The 15,996-nt window shown below is 38.9% G+C and overlaps 1 protein-coding gene across 1 annotated transcript in view; it reads left to right on the plus strand.

Moving 5' to 3' along the window:
• The window catches only part of commd10 (COMM domain containing 10), a 70,244-nt gene that overhangs the window by 8,060 nt on the left and 46,188 nt on the right, over positions 1-15,996 (plus strand). The window lies entirely within an intron of this gene.

The raw sequence follows: 15,996 nt of genomic DNA on the forward strand, positions 1-15,996 counted from the left end.
AATTAAGCAGAAATCTAATTAACCTTAAATATTTTCTCTTCTAAAGGAAAACTCCAAGAAGCATGAGCTACATATTGTTTTGACTTTTTGTTTTCTATCAAAGCATTTTCCTGTTTCTATTTATTTTCATTCAGAGTTTGTTTGGATCCCAATTAGCTAAAACCATGTACTTACTCTGATAACTGAGACCTCATGAGCCTCCCTCACTCATTTATTCTTTTTCCACTGGGAGAGGTAGAGCTCTGTAGCTGTAGTGGAAGCAATCAGAACTCAAAAGACAGTGTCTTTTTAACATTAAATGATTTTCAACCTTTGAAGTTTGAGATTTAATTGAAACATTTTCTTGAGTCTTAATGATTTAATTCTCCTAACAAGCTCAGCCTCAAACATGAACACATACTTAGTGAAATGTTGTTGATTTTATTTTATTTTATTTTTTTTGAGAAATACTTGAAATGTATTCTGCCGACTATGAGTGGTGCACACGACTTTTGTTTGTTGGCACAGATACTAAAAATTGATTTTTGGTCTTTGGGCACTTGAACGGTTTCTTGTAAAGCAGTTTTTGTCTCAGAATGGTGAGACTGATTATCCCCACAGCCTGGATAGTGGTGTTCCAGCTGACTAGTCAAGTGTCTTTCTCGCACACTGCTTTGTATTCAGACCCTAGAGAATGTCGGCTCAGTCTGAACGTAGAATTAGGCATGACATATTCAAATTGCTGTCATCTTAAATGCGGCCCTATAGGCGTTAGCCAGAAAAAAATATGTGTTTTGCTTTATCTTTGTGAATGCAACAGCGGTACGTTATTTTATTTTTTTGTGGTTTTCTTCTGTGTTCTCCCTAGGCTTTGCAGAAGAGGTATTAATTTATTTAAATCCACTTACACAATTTCCCTTGTGGGAGGAGATAGCTGGGGGGCTAAAACAAGGCTGGTTAAAAGTGTAACTTCACTGAACATCATTGAGGTGCACGTTCACCGTTGACCTACAGGGGGCACTGTTGCCTCACAGTTTGGTAAGCAGCCCTCAGGGGCAGTGAAGTGTCTGAGATGGATAAGATTCCTCGTTTAAGTTTGTATTAAGGTACTTTGAGCGTGCACTTTTCTTTTAAATTTCCATTGGTGCTTTCTGATTAGAGTTTCTTGACAGTAAGTTTGTTTGCTTCCAAACTCTGAGAATCCCTCAGTAAAACTTTTGAGATGTCAAAACACTGCAATGACAGAGAAGTAAATTAGTTGTGAATAGAAATGAAATTCTGCTGCAAGTGTCATACTAATTACAGCACAGATTTATAGCACCGTCACTGCTGGCTGTCTAATGGCGAGGGGAAGGGAAAACAGCAAATGGAAGAAAGCAGAGAATTAAGAGGTGACAAGGACAGAAATATTGAAATATAAAGGTGAGAGAGGGAGTGAAAACAAGTAAAACAATTAAAGAGGATAGAAATACTGAAGAAAATTGGGATCAAGAACAGAAAGCAAAAGATGTGTAAGGGGATGGCAACAGTGGCACTTTGTGTTTTATTGATTGCTTGGAACCTAAGTGGAGAGTAAGACTCTCTCATCCGACTGGCCTCCTACTTCATTAGCACTCTTCCTGAGGAGGAGGACTGCCAGGGGGCTTCACATCTCATTCTCCAAACTATATGTGACGTACAGTGTATCTGCAGTAGAGTGGATAAGATGTTAGATGGCATACTTGAAATTAAAAGTGAGTGGAGTGGATTTTTATATTTGTTTCTGTGTTTTATTGAAGTATATAATATCAGGGGAAGATCTTCATAACACCCTCTGTCTCTAAAGTGTGTGGACCAACACGGAATTTATGGATTATAGTTTCTGTTTCAATAATTGTGTGACCTCACCCATGTGAGATGATATTTTCCTCATAACTGAATTTGTATCGGGTTTGGTGAAAAGTTGCTGTTTCAGATATGAAAACCGAGGAAGCACTGCAGTACATCGGCACAAGGCATAAATGTCTTCTCATGCACTCCTTAATATTTCAGGAGTGAGAGCTCTAGTTTACCCTCATAAGGACCGGTGAGATTGGCCTCGTTCAGTGAAGGTATGACGCAAGACCTGTTGCATTGTTATCCCAGTGGGGAGGGGGCTGAGACAGAAAAATGACTTGATTGATCTGCTGTCAAAAGGAAAGAAAAGTTTGGGGGAAAACTTGATGCGAGCAGATGATGGAAGGGAGAAGATCAGGATGCAGCAGAAGGTGATAGCAAGGACAAACAATAGAGAAAAGACTACAAAGAAAACTCGAGAACGGCAACTGAAAGATGAGAGTGAGAATTTGCTGAAATTTTTTATGCAGTTTGCATTAGGCTATGTGAAGTCCTCTTAATAGTCGTGTGTATGGCATGCGACTTTACAACAGGAAGTGTTTCTGAGCTTCTGAGAAACAGGAATGTCTGCTTTTATCTGTATTTCGAGAAGGTTTTTGTTGGCATGCTAGCTAGACTGCAGATAACCCGATTAAACATTTCCAGCTGCATAGACCTTGAGATATAAATGCATAGTTTTTTCCATTTTATGTCAGAGGTGTGTTGTTTGTGAGACTTTTGCCTTTAGAGAAATAATGATGTGTAAAACAGATACTGGCTTTCTACCCAGCATCTGCTGTATGCATACTGGACTGCTTGAGTTTGTAGAACCAAATGGACATCTCCCTTTCATTCTCCAAGTTACTGACTTTATCCTTCAGTGCAAAACTTTTTGAAAATCTTCAAATATGCCGGTAGGTTATGAATGAAAGAAATTGACAAAAAAAACAAGATTCTTAGTTTCATAAATTTATGTATTTGCATCTCTAGTACAACAAACCAACATGCCAACAAACCAGATGGCACAATTTTGTACAGCAGCAGAGACAAAAACGTAAGTGTTGAAAACTTGAGGAAGTGAGATCTTTTTTTAGCCATATGTTTTCATGATCACACCATGACTGGGCCACAAAGTATTTAACAAGATATCATTATTTTTCTGTGATTATTGAATTTGTAAAAAGACACAGCTCACAGAAAGCAAACATGCAAGAGGAGAATATTTCAATAATAGATAAAAGAAAGGCAAAGATAAAAAGGGCGCTGAAAGTAAAACATTAAAGTGAATTATTCTTGAACTAAACTGCAGGAACTCTGCATTATTCACATCTTTATTTATCTTATTTATCTCTGAGGTGCGGAAACACTGGCTGCCTCTCAAAAGCAAAGGATTTGAACGCAAACCAGACAGTGTGAAAAACTAAGTAAAGTTAATGCTTTCACAGGAGTTATGAGGGTAAGTAGCAGCCATGTACTGTTTATTAAATCAAGTAGTTGTCAAGCATGGTGTTGGAGGTGTGACGATTTTGGTTTGTTCTGCAGCCACAGCAACCTCATAGTCACTGAGTCGACCATGAACTCCTCTGTCTAATGTGAGGCCATCTGTCCGACAGCTGAAGCTAGGCAATATTTTGTTTTGGTACAGGACAATCATGCCAAGCATACCGGCAACAGAATGGCTGAAAAACGAAATAGTCAAGGTGTTGCAGTTGTCCGGTCAAAGTCAAGACCTCATCCTGACTTAAGTGCTGTGCCAGGACCTTAAGAGAGCTGTGGGGAAACAAATGACCTCAATAAACTGAAGCTGTAAAAAAGAGCGCGCCAAAATTCCTTCACAATGATTGAACGACTAATAAAGTTACACAGCAAACAATTCAGGTTATTTCTGCTGAAGCTGGTTTTGTTTAATCTCGGGGTTTGTTTAATCACACTAAATAAATAATGGCTTTATGTGATGTTATGTGCCATATGTTGTTGATCTGACCTAATAATAATAATAATAATGGATACTTTATTGATCCCCATGGGGAAATTACTTGTTTTTCTCTGCATTTGACCCATTCACTCAGTGAAGCAGTGGGCAGCCCACTAAGCAGGCGCCCGGGGAGCAGTGTGTAGGGACGGTACCTTGCTCAGGGGTACCTCAGGGTAGCCGTTAAGTGGATTCGAACCGCCGACCTTCCGATCATGGGGCGACCACTTTACCTACTGAGCTATCCCTGCCCCTGAATTAATTTTTAGACCAATACGAGTAGATTTTTTTAAAACTTATGCCCTGTATAAAACATTTAAATTGACAGATAGTGTACCTTCATTGTGCCATGACTGTGATCATATTTAGGAACTGTGTTTGACATCGTATAGAAGAAAGATTGTCTGAATCTCAGTGTTTAGACCAGAGTGAAGCCTGAGTTTTTAGAGCACAAGAATTATTTGTACATATTCCAACTTCATTATTTGAAATTTTGGGCATGTTTTGTATTGGCAGCCATAATTTCTAAAGTATATGTATGAGACAAAAAAAAAATAAAGACACAGTATCAAACGATCCTTTTAAGCATATGATGTAAGGTAAGCATTTGCAGGGCCATTAGTCATACTCAAAATATTTGGCCACAGAATAAGCAGCTTAGTGTAAACACGTCAATCAGTTGCACTATTAATTTGTGCGGCACAACGCTTTGGGAATAGGACAGAGAGAAAACCCACTTCTGATGGAGGCTTTTTGAGGAGGCTTTAAGCACTGCTAAGGATGTAATATCCACTCACTCATTTAAAGGAGCACACTGGATCTTTTTCTGTTTTGAAAGGCTCGGATAAATAATTCGATGAAAAGACAGATATTCCATGGAGGAAAGTACAAGTGGCTATACTCAAGTGGGCACAGCCTGCATTTGTTTAAAATTTTTGTTAGCTTGTAAAACAATATTACAAATCAGCCTTTTGACCCCTTTTAGCGGTGCTACTTGCGACCACCTTAAGATAGACTGATTCATTTAAAAAACCTTTGGATGCTTAACTTTGTTTTCTAAACATAGATTCATAAAACGGAAATTCTGATGTCTTAAAATTAAAATCTTTTACCGCTCTTGGTGTCTGTCTCTATCTTTTGGCGTTAGGATGAGCCACTGCCCTGCTGACCAAAGGCTAGGGTGAAAATTATAATACGGAACATCCACTTGCAAGGCAGACTAATAAATTAAAGACAAAGGGAGAGAGGGCGTTTGCTGTGGCTGCACCCAGACTGTGGAACAGTTTACCTCCTCACGTCAGACTCTCCAAAAGCCTAGAAACTTTTAAAACCGCTCTTAAAACTCACCTCTTTTCATTGGCTTTTAGAAAGGTTTAATTTATTTGTTTTATATATTTTTATTTTATTTTTATCAGCGAGGTGTTATTACGAAATTGTGTTCTATTGTATTTTTATCTGTATTTACTGTACAGCACTTTGGTCAGCCTTGGTTGTTTTTAAATGTGCTCTATAAATAAACTTGACTTGACTTGACAGACTCTGTCGATTTTAATATTTATTGTGCACATGCTAGGCTGCAAAAGCACGGGGTAAGAGCTAGTGAGCTAATGTACCCTCTACATGCTGGCTCTGACTTCAAAGGATATCTTTGCTTGATAGCTTCAGACAGACTTGATGAGAATTGATAAAGCAAAGCTCTTCTGAGTTTTTAAGCCTCAAAGGGGAAAAAATGTACTAAATGCAGCTTTGAGACAAATCCCAGACTTTTCCCAACAGATTTTTCTTATGTTCTTCCTATGGCCTATTCAATCAAAAACTTGTAAGCGGGAATAGCTTTTCCCCTAGAGCTGGAGTTTCCACTGGACACCGCCCAAGTACTTGTTTCATTCAGTCTTGTTGTTTTTCATTTCACTATGGGGCTCAAGTGACTGGTTGATACAACACCCTGCTGGCCTTAGAGCCTCCTCACTCTAAAAAACTTTTAACGATAAAAATAAAATGTTTCTTTAAACTCAAACAGTTTTAACAAACCTAGCGATGTCCTCCCCATTATAAATAAGAGGGAATATATACACATGAAGGAGAGAAGAGGAGAAGCTCAAACTAGAGGAGGATCTTCTCTAAGTGTCTGTCACCTGAGATAATAGGAATTTGTTTTGGGGGGTTTTGTAATTTGTAATTATAAATTGAAAATGGCAAATATTTGCTATATCTGGCTTCTCAAATGTAAATGTTTGCTGTTTTTTATCGTTTAACTTTAACAGATGTTTAGTTTGATAAAAGGAGCAATTTGAGAATTTTACTGTGGGCTTCAGAAAACAAGGATTTATCACAGTTTCTGACAGTTTGTAGACTAATCAATTAATTGATTGAAAAATGTAGCTAGAGTAAGTGCAGAGAAAATACTTTCTTAATTAAAAGAAGTTCCGAGGTTAGAGATTAGGGTCAGCACCTCTGATCTCATAGAGATACAGTATTTCACTCCTGGTAATTTCAGTCCACTAACAGATTACATTTTTATTAACAAGTGTCTCCTCTGGTCCTGTTTTCAATGTCTGGGCTCGCTTTAGACCTCACAATCTCAGCTTTTTGCTATATAAATCATGTTTAAATGCATCTGTCATTTTAACTGTACTCACCTGCTTCTTAAATGTCACAGAGTACAAACAGATCACTATAGTATAACACAAAACTGTAACCAAAGTAAAACAGTCCACTTGTTGTAGCGTCTGGAAAGGGAACAATTGAGCTTGTTTTGCGTCACTGTTCCTGAAGGATGGTGGATGATGCTGTGGTAGTTTAAACAGCTCTCAATAAAATTTGGACTCGGAAGAGCGGCTTCTTTCTCGTAGGCAGAGTGTTTCTAAGCATCAAATAAGCTTGCTGTTAATTGTGCTCATTCCTAGGCAAGTGCTTCTTTTCAGAAAGAGCATATTTCTGATTCCTGCTTCACATTTCTGGGTCTTATTCTGTCTGATTCTTCCAAATTTGCATAGTTTTACTCCAGTCCACGCTTTCAGCACTTTTCCTTTTTATCGATCCCCAAATAAATTTCACGACCTACTTTTTTTTCTCTCCTATCTTTTATTTGTGATTTTTTTATGAGTGAATCTCATAAATTTGTATTATTATTTTTTTTTGTGTGTCAAGTTGTCCCTAGCTAGCTCCAAACTATAAGACAACTAAATGTAGTTTGTGGAAACCTGCTTGTTTTTCTTATCAAGGCATCCAACATGAAAGAGTTTTTTTGTTGTGTGATTCTAATTTATTTTCTCTGTTTTGGCATATAGCACCGGTGCTGTAATGACGGAGGAATGAAAGCTCTGTGCTCGAAAGCACACAACAATACACACTCGGCGCACGTTTTGAGCCCTCTCGGTGAAGGCTGTGACTTTATTTATTAACACTGTGTGATGAGGCACGCAATTAAACATCCCTTTTTGACTTCTGCGAGGAGGTGCTGTGATCAGAGCCTCCCTGAACATCCCTGCTTGCCTCACGTGTCTCTGTCAAACCGGCATCACGAAGATGCCGGGCAAACTTTGAACGCAATTCAAAGTCCTCCTGACAAGTTACGTAAGGCCTCATTCTTGCCTCCCACATGCTGTCGTCATGTAGACCCAAAAAACAACTCATCCGGTGTAGATCCAACCTTTTCATTTTTCCATTTGAGGGATTACATGGCCCAATCAATATATTTGAGAGCTTTGATGTAAATGGTACCACGTTCAAATCCTTCACACCAAGCCACCCACCAGCCGGGAAGGACAAAAGCAGCTTTGTCTCAGTCTCTACTTGCCTTGCTCTACATGTCCCAAGATGCTTTGTTGCTTTGTGTGCACATCTTTTTAAGGGTCTCCCTTTCTCTCTCCATCTCTCTCTGTCTCGTTCTCCATCTCTCCCTCGCCCTTCCACTTTCCCACTGGTGATTTGTTTTTCTCCTCTGGGATTTGGGATCCCATTCATTCAGAGTGCATTGTTCAGCTCTTATCCATTCTAGTGGATGGGCCCCGAGATGCAGAATGGGTGACTGTGGGTCCTCTCGTCTCTGCCTTCGCTCTCTCGCTCTCTCTCTCTCTTTCTCCCCCCAACTTCTCGCCACCCCACTCCTTGCTGCTTGCCATACGATGATGTCATGGCTCCTATTTGCTCCGGGGGTACCCATTGATTCGATCTCCCCATTACACACTCTCTATATCTCTCCTGTCCACCCCGCTCTCTCCCCAACCTCCACTCCTGTTTTCCTCAGCCAATCCCCTTCCCAAATTCTTTCGCCTCTTAAAAGGCGCCTGGGGGATTTGGGTATGTTTGGATGTTGTTTAGCACACCCACGGTACATGCTTGACACCCAGATAGGCGAACCGTCAACCCTGCAAATCCAACTGCAACTTCCACTTAAATCTCATTGATTTAACGTCGCCCTTTTATTCTCACATCTCCCACTCCTGTGATCAGCTTTTATTTCTCTTTGGTTATTCAGCCTGTTTTGTTTTACACCCAGTTTGTGAAGTAATCATTAATCCCCTGTTAATCTGTTGGCCATTTTGTAGAAGCTGGTGGAAATGCTTAAGAGTGCCATTTTCAGATGTGCGTGTGTGTTTTTTCTGTTCATCGTTTCATTTTTTTTGGCATTTATTTTTGAGAAGATGCTCTGCTACTTGGCTGAACTATTTGAGTTTAAACAAGACGCACTGATTGCAGAAGCATAGAGCCAAATCACATCCATTCATTCCAGTGAAAGTTATCTGATAGGCATACAGAATGAAAAGGCTGTTTTTGCTTTATTCAAATGCCAGATATTGATAGTAATGTAGACATATCGTCGCATCAGGAACAGGTTTGGATGTTTATTCTTCTGGTTTCTATTGTATTTGTCGCTGTGTTCTTTTGTTTTCCGAGCTGTCTTTGTCGGCTTGCATCACACTGTGACGAGATGTAATCACAATGAAAGGATCTGAGCTATAGGCTTTTTGCCTGCCTTGAAATAATGATTATAATGAGTGGGTTGCAGCCTGACACTGCTGTCGTCTGACTTGCAATGATAGGGCAAAGACTGCTCCCTCTGCCTATATCAACAAATTGTCACCAGTTTCTTATTGAATGCCCACCCTCTTTGATGATACACTGGTATTTGACTGTTGGAAGATAAAGCAGTACTTTTGAAATTACTTTATATGTTCAGAGTGGAATTTATTTGCTTCACCTGCACCATGGGTATAGATGTATACACAGTACACATGTATAGACGTATATGGATTCAATTAGGCTCTTGACTGCAACTGTAAAGCACCAGTGGAACACCAAATGTTGCTCCTGCTGTGCAGACAGCTGTATTGACTGATCAGAAGCATATGCGATCCGTTGCATTTGTGAGATGGACAAATAAACACGATTTTCTATAAAACCTGTTTTCTGATTTAACAAAAATGAATCAAGCATCTCAAATGGTGTCTAAAAACAGGAAGCCGTACAAGAAATGGCCATTTTAAATACACACAAGTATTGTACTGTAATACACGACATCTCTGTCTGTGTGTTGCAAGTACATCTTAGGTGGCTGAAGGTACATATCAGAGATCATGATGTCATCATGTTTCCTAGCAACCACTTAGTAATAGGCTAAAATGACCTCTTTTGTGCCTATATGTACCTACAGCTCTCTAAAAAGCTTTGAATCATTTTCATTTCATAGTCATCTGCACCAAGAGGCCAAACGCTACTGTAGCATGGACGTGTAGTGATTAAAGAACAAAGAAATATAACCCCAATCAAGAAAACAAACAAAAAAAACGCTGGGACGCTGTGTAAAAAGGTAAATAATCACAGAAAGTGCTTATTTTCAAACCTCATAAATTCATATTTTATTTACAATAGAACATTAAAAACATATTAAATGTCTAAACTAAGGAAATGAACATTTTAACAAACAAGGTTATTTCACTTTTGACGGCAGTAGCATGTCTCAAAACGTTGGGAAAGGGCCACATTTACCATTGTGTCACTTCCACTTTTCTTTTAACAGCCTGTAAACGTCTGAAGTCAGTTTCTGGACTTTTGGGAGAGGAAAGATGTCCAAGTCTTTTTTGTTGTATTTTTTATTTCATGATGCATGAAATTTTAGTTGGTGACAGGTCTGGACTGCAGGTCCACCTCTTCTACTGCAAAGCCATGGTGATGTAGTAGCGGCAGTATTTGGTTTATCATTGTCTTGCTGAAATATGTAAGGCTTTCCAAGAAAGAGATGTTGTCTGGATGGGAGCATATGTTTCTCTAAAACCTGTATATACCTTTCAGCACTGATGGCACCTTTCCAAATGTGCAAGCTGCTAGGTCCATAGGCATTAATGCACCCCCATACGATCAGAGATGCAGCCTTTTGAACTGAGCACTGATAACAAGCCAGATGGTCTCGCTGTAATTTTTAGCACGGAGGACGAGATGTTTTCCAAAAATAATTTCAAATTTTGATTAATCTGACCACAGAACAGTTTTCCACTTTTCCTCAGTTCATTTAAAATGAGCTCTGGCCCAAAGAAGGCAGCAGCATGTTCTTATATAACTTTGCTTGATAGCACTTTAACCAGCATTTTTTGGATCGCACAGCAAACTGTATACACAGTTAGTGATTTCTGGAATCTTTTTAAGAAATCATCAAGTCCGTGCAGTGTTTTCCATCATGCCTGATTTTTAATACAGTGCAAGCCAGAAGTGACGGGGACTATTTTTGTTTAACTTTGTCTTTTGCTCGCAGAGATTTCTCCAGATTCTCTGAATACTTTGATGATATTATACTGTAGACGATAAGTTATTCAAAGAATTTTCAATTTTATGTTTAGGGGCTTTATTCTGAAATTGTTGCACAGTTTGTAGACAGACCATCAGTTTTAAAAATGACAGATTATTGTTATTGTTTTTGTTCTATTGTAAATAAGACAAAAGTTTATGAGATTTGCAAATCATTGCATTCTGGGTTTTTTTTATTGTTCGTTTTTTTACATTTTGCAAAACATCTCCGTGTTTTCAAAATTGGGGTTTTAAGTGAAAACTACACTTGACCTGACATTGAATACCTGTTTTTCTCCTTCCTTTTGATTCTTACATTTTTAGGTTTCCAACTAGCCGTGTTCAATAAATAGATTTTGTATTTTGGCATTAACTATAGAACAGGAAAGAAGTGGGAACACTTCATTGTCTCTTCTCATAGCTACAGTATTTGTTGATGACACCATATTTATATCTGGCTTTGTGTTGTTCGGTCGAGATGGAATGTTTTGCTGTATTGGAAGGATCACGGCTATTGTCTCTTGCAAGCTGTACTGTAAACTGCCCCTCAACCCACCCCACCCCATATCTCTTTTTCTGTCTCTCTCTCACACGCACATTTCAGTACTCCCCCTTCTCTTTCCTTGTGTATGAGAGCGACAGTGTCTACATACCATAGGGGCACAGGGTGGCTGCCTTGGTAATCGTCTAGGGCTGCCACATAGCAGAGAGAAGCAGGCCTGCAGTGGTGAATAGCAGCCGTTACTCGTCCTCTGCGAGCCTCTCTCTCTCTCTCCTTAACGGACCCAGCTCATTTACCCATGACCTCCACTCTAACCTTGTGCCAACTTAATACATTAAAATGCCTACTGTTTCAAAATGGAGGCCCTGGCTGAAGGGGTTGAGTGCCTCTCATGCTCAAATCTGGCACACCAAGCCTTAGTTAAGGCCCGTGCTATAAGATGTTGGCTAGCTGCACTTCTTCCTCAACTCACCCCACACACATTTAGATGATTAAGGTTTGACACAGATTTTTTTTTTAGCTGTGCTGTCTCGATATCATGTTGTAGTAAGCAGATTCAGAGGTGAGCATCGGGTCTGATGGAGGAAACTTTAAATTTGCTTGTACAACTTGGGGCTTGTCAAACATGGGGGTTTTATGCAAAAGGAGCCCAAAATTTAGAGCTCTTAAATTAGTTCACATCATGCAGTCAATATATAGTCTTTGCAGCTTTCCCGTGGTAGCTGCACATCAGTGGGAACGTTATTTCCCAGACCTGTTGGAAAGGAGACAGAGTGTATGAGCTTGGCAGCAGAGACTGGTACATGACATGGCATCTTCCCTGTTTCTGCATATCAGGCGAGGGTACCTAGCTGCCACCACCATAATGATCCTGTTATGGCTCACAAGCGGCTCGTGTTCCTTGGCTTGTTTGTCTTGGCGCTTGAGCTGATCGTGTCTCCATTTTCCCTGGCTCACAGCGTCAAGCCTCCTGATTTAGATGCTCTTAAACATGAGTGTTGTGGGTTTAAAAAAAGAATTTGAGGAAATAACGGACTGTGTTAGATCAGCATGTGGGTGAAAACGCAAGGAACTGCAGCTGTTCGATACAAGCTGATGATGTGAGCTTCTAACAAAGTGTTAATGAGAAGTATATACAAGTAATTAGTGTGTTTCCTGCAGGTGCTCTGCATGTTAGAAAGGACAGCTGTGGAAAAATATCCTGACCTGATTCTCCCAAAATTGCCTTCCTTGGCAGTTTTACTGGTATTAACAATAAGCTCAATGAGTGCAGCTCAGTGAACAAACACTCATTAAGCTTCTACTTTGTCAGGAAGGCACCAGAAGAGCATTGTTTATGTCTGCAGTGCTGCCAGACACATTTAAATGGTTTAATAAAGTCATTCAGTAATTGTTCATGAGAAATTCAAAAGTGGCTTCAAGTTACACACGACTTGCTTCAGCTCCACATGATGCACAATGCACATTAATTTAAAGTTAACATTACATCATAAATAAAGTTGGTTTATTGAAGATTTTTGGATAAATACATAAATGTGATCAATACTAATGTTTATGAGAAATAAACGGCTTGTTCTTCGACTGCTGTTTCAGCTGTCGAATGCATTTGAGGTAAAGTAATTCACTAGAAGTACTTGAAATTTTATTTTGAAATGCTTCTGCTGAGAGTTTGAACTCAAAATATGTGCTGAAGATGAGCGCCTTCAGCACTGAGCAAGATTTGTGACTTCTTAACTCAAACCCAATCCAGTGAGTAACTTAGACAAGTGTGATGTTGAAAATTGGACAAACTTTGACTGATTTCAATCGAACTTCTAAAAAGTCTGATTTATTTATTTAGTTTTTAATTAAGGAAGATTTTACTGCTTAAAAATTAAGCTGCTTAAAAACAACATATCAGACTACCCTTGTGCCCTCAACTTAAAAAAAATAATTTAGGCAGTATTCCAAAAAATCTTCTTCACCTGTTTAAGGCATTTTAATTGTATCTCATTGGTGTGGGCATAGCCTAAATGAGCTGAAAGCATTGCGAGGGTTGATCTGAAAATCAGATGCTGAATAGCACTGGATAAATGGTCCACACAGGCAGCATTTCCTCTGCCCACGGATAAGCTGCCAGCTCCAGTCATTCCAGTTCAGGACTCAGTAATTTTTAGGTGCCTAATATGATTTGCGTCCTTTCAGTGTCACCCTCCAACTAAGCAACGTGGGCGGTGTCAACAAACAATGTGAAAGCACCAGGCTACTTCCAGACAGGTGCCATTCTAATAGGATATACTGTACTTGTTGCTTTTTTGCTGTTAAATCTGTTTCCACTTGCACATTAGTTACATTTCTCCAACTACTCTTGCCTTTGTTTACAGTTTGGCCTTTGTCAGTGTTTATAAGTCCTGATGGCCCAGTCGTTTTAAAAAGAGTGTTATATAACTGCCCCAAACCCTGGTTTTGGTGCCAATATCAAGCATCATCAGGAGTACTGACAAACTTGCAAAACTTTAAAGTTGTGCTTTATATACACTCACTGGCTACGAAGGTGTTAGGTACACCTGTTCAACTGGTCTTTAATGGATGTATCTAATCAGCCAGTCACATAGAAAGGTGATTTAAATTACTTGACATTGTTGGTGGCGAACCAACTGGTCTGACTGTTTAAAAAGCTATTGATCTACAGAGATTTTCCTGTACAACCACTTCAGTGGTTTACAGACGCATTTCTGAAACAGAGAAAATATCCAGTGAATAGTAGTTCTATGGGCGAAAATACCTTGTTGATGTCAGAGGTCAGAGGAGAATGTCCAGACTTCTTCAAGCTAGTGGGAAGGAAACGGTAACCAAAATAGCCTCTTGTTACAACCAAAGTATGCAGGAGTAACTCTGAATGCACAATACATCAAGTCTTGTGTTCACTCAGTGAATACCTGTATACTTGGCCCTTTTTCAGACCCTTTCAATTTTGTAATATTTAATATGCACCTTAATTAATTTAATATATTTCACATTAATTTAAACACACCACTCTATATTGTATTAATTTTCTCACAGTAAAACTTACAGAACAGTATATTTGGGTATATAAAATATGAAGTATTCAGACCCTTTACTTAGTACTTGGTTGTACCGCCTTTGGCAGCACTGACAGACTCAGGTCTTTGTGGAAATTTTGCTACAAGCTTGGCACAGCTTTCTTTTGGGTTTTTTCCTTTTCTTCTTGGCAAAATCAGCCAGACTCTTGGCTGGGATGGGGAGTGTTGATGTACAGACCTTTCTGGGAGTTTATTAATAATACTTTTTTTTTTAAATTCGAAACCTTGTTTTGCTTTATTTATTTTTAATAAATCATTATCAGTTATCATGATAATTTAACTAATAAAAACAGATTTTTTTAAAGAAATAAATGAATCATTTCATGCAAATGTGACAGTTTTCTACAACCAGAAGTAATCACAGCAAATTTTATAAAAAATCTTACACTTGTGGAACATTATTGCACCGTAGTGAACATATCACAGTCCTGTACTAGTCTTATGCTGTTGCACATGTTTACATATTTATATGAATTATAATCCCAACATCCTTTACTTTCCTTCATCCTCTGATTGTGTTGAACAGAATGAATGAGATGGGGAATGTACCATGTGCAATTGGCGAGGAAGCTATTTTTGGCTGTACTGAAGGATGAGCCAGTTACATCTGAATAGACGAGGAATGATTCTTCCATCAGTGGTGAAAAAGCCACTTTTTTCCCACTCCATCATTGCCGATGTCTCGTCTACACCAATCTAAATGTATCTTACCAACTTTGCAATCACCTATCCTTCTTTTTCCACCTCTTTTTGTCTTCTTCTAACAGGTTATTTTTCCTTGTACCGTCTTAATGAACATATTCCCTTCTGCCTGGCTCCTTCATCTGTGCGATAATTGCAGCAAGCATCTCATTGTTATCAGAAGCCCATGACAATTTGTGTTTGAGAGAATCACATTTGTCACCTGCTATTAACAATATGGAGCTATTTAATTAAGAGGACACAGACTCACAGGAACAGATGTGAGGTTGGTGCTATATGCTGCCATCATTGCATCTTAGTGTTCAGAGAGTGTGTGACTAGAGTGTTCATTATTTGCAGCAGTAAATTTTGTTTTCTAGGAAAGGCAAATGTCGGAACTTGAAATAGGTTTATAGATTTAAACACAGAATATTAATTTGTTGATTGTCTTTGTTTAAGATTAACTTAGGTCTGTCTGAACTTCTGCAAATAATAAATTTAAGGGTTCATGTTTTTTGTTGAAGACATGTCCAAACTCACAAACATGCACAGCTACAAACAGCAGGCAGAAGATAAATTCTTAAACTCTCTGTTCATTTTCCACGCAACTGCGAGTACCAACAAGCAGAACACCATGAACACATTTTGAGACTAGAAGTGTTTGCATATACCTCTGTCAGTGTGGTCAGAGGGAACATCTATATTAACTCTGTAAAATCCACATGTATTCACTGGCTAATTATATAAAACAGATGAAAGATTACTTAAACATTTCAGTTGATTTAAAAAGAATTGCAGATTATTAATTTTTCTCACACAAATAAGCTTTTCATCTTCTCAGCTCTACAGTTATTCACCTTTGTGCTATGTTCAATATTTGCACTCTGGCTGTTCTCTTATTTGAAATGATCTGTGCCCGCCCCACCCCGTGTTTTAAAGAAAAAGGTGCACAATGTTTCCTTCGGCAGGGTTGTGGTTTGCTTGACTAATGCGACAAACCTCTACCTGTGTAGCATGAAGACAAACCTCAGCACACAACAGGTATAAATGTTGCATCTTCCCTCGGAGAATGATTGGAGTTTGAGTTTCTAAATATTGCATGATTGTCCTCATTGTGAGCACGGGGTGATTACAGGTGTCTA

This window comes from Astatotilapia calliptera, chromosome 12 (assembly GCF_900246225.1).
Source record: "Astatotilapia calliptera chromosome 12, fAstCal1.2, whole genome shotgun sequence".
In the NCBI taxonomy this organism is placed as follows: domain Eukaryota; kingdom Metazoa; phylum Chordata; class Actinopteri; order Cichliformes; family Cichlidae; genus Astatotilapia; species Astatotilapia calliptera.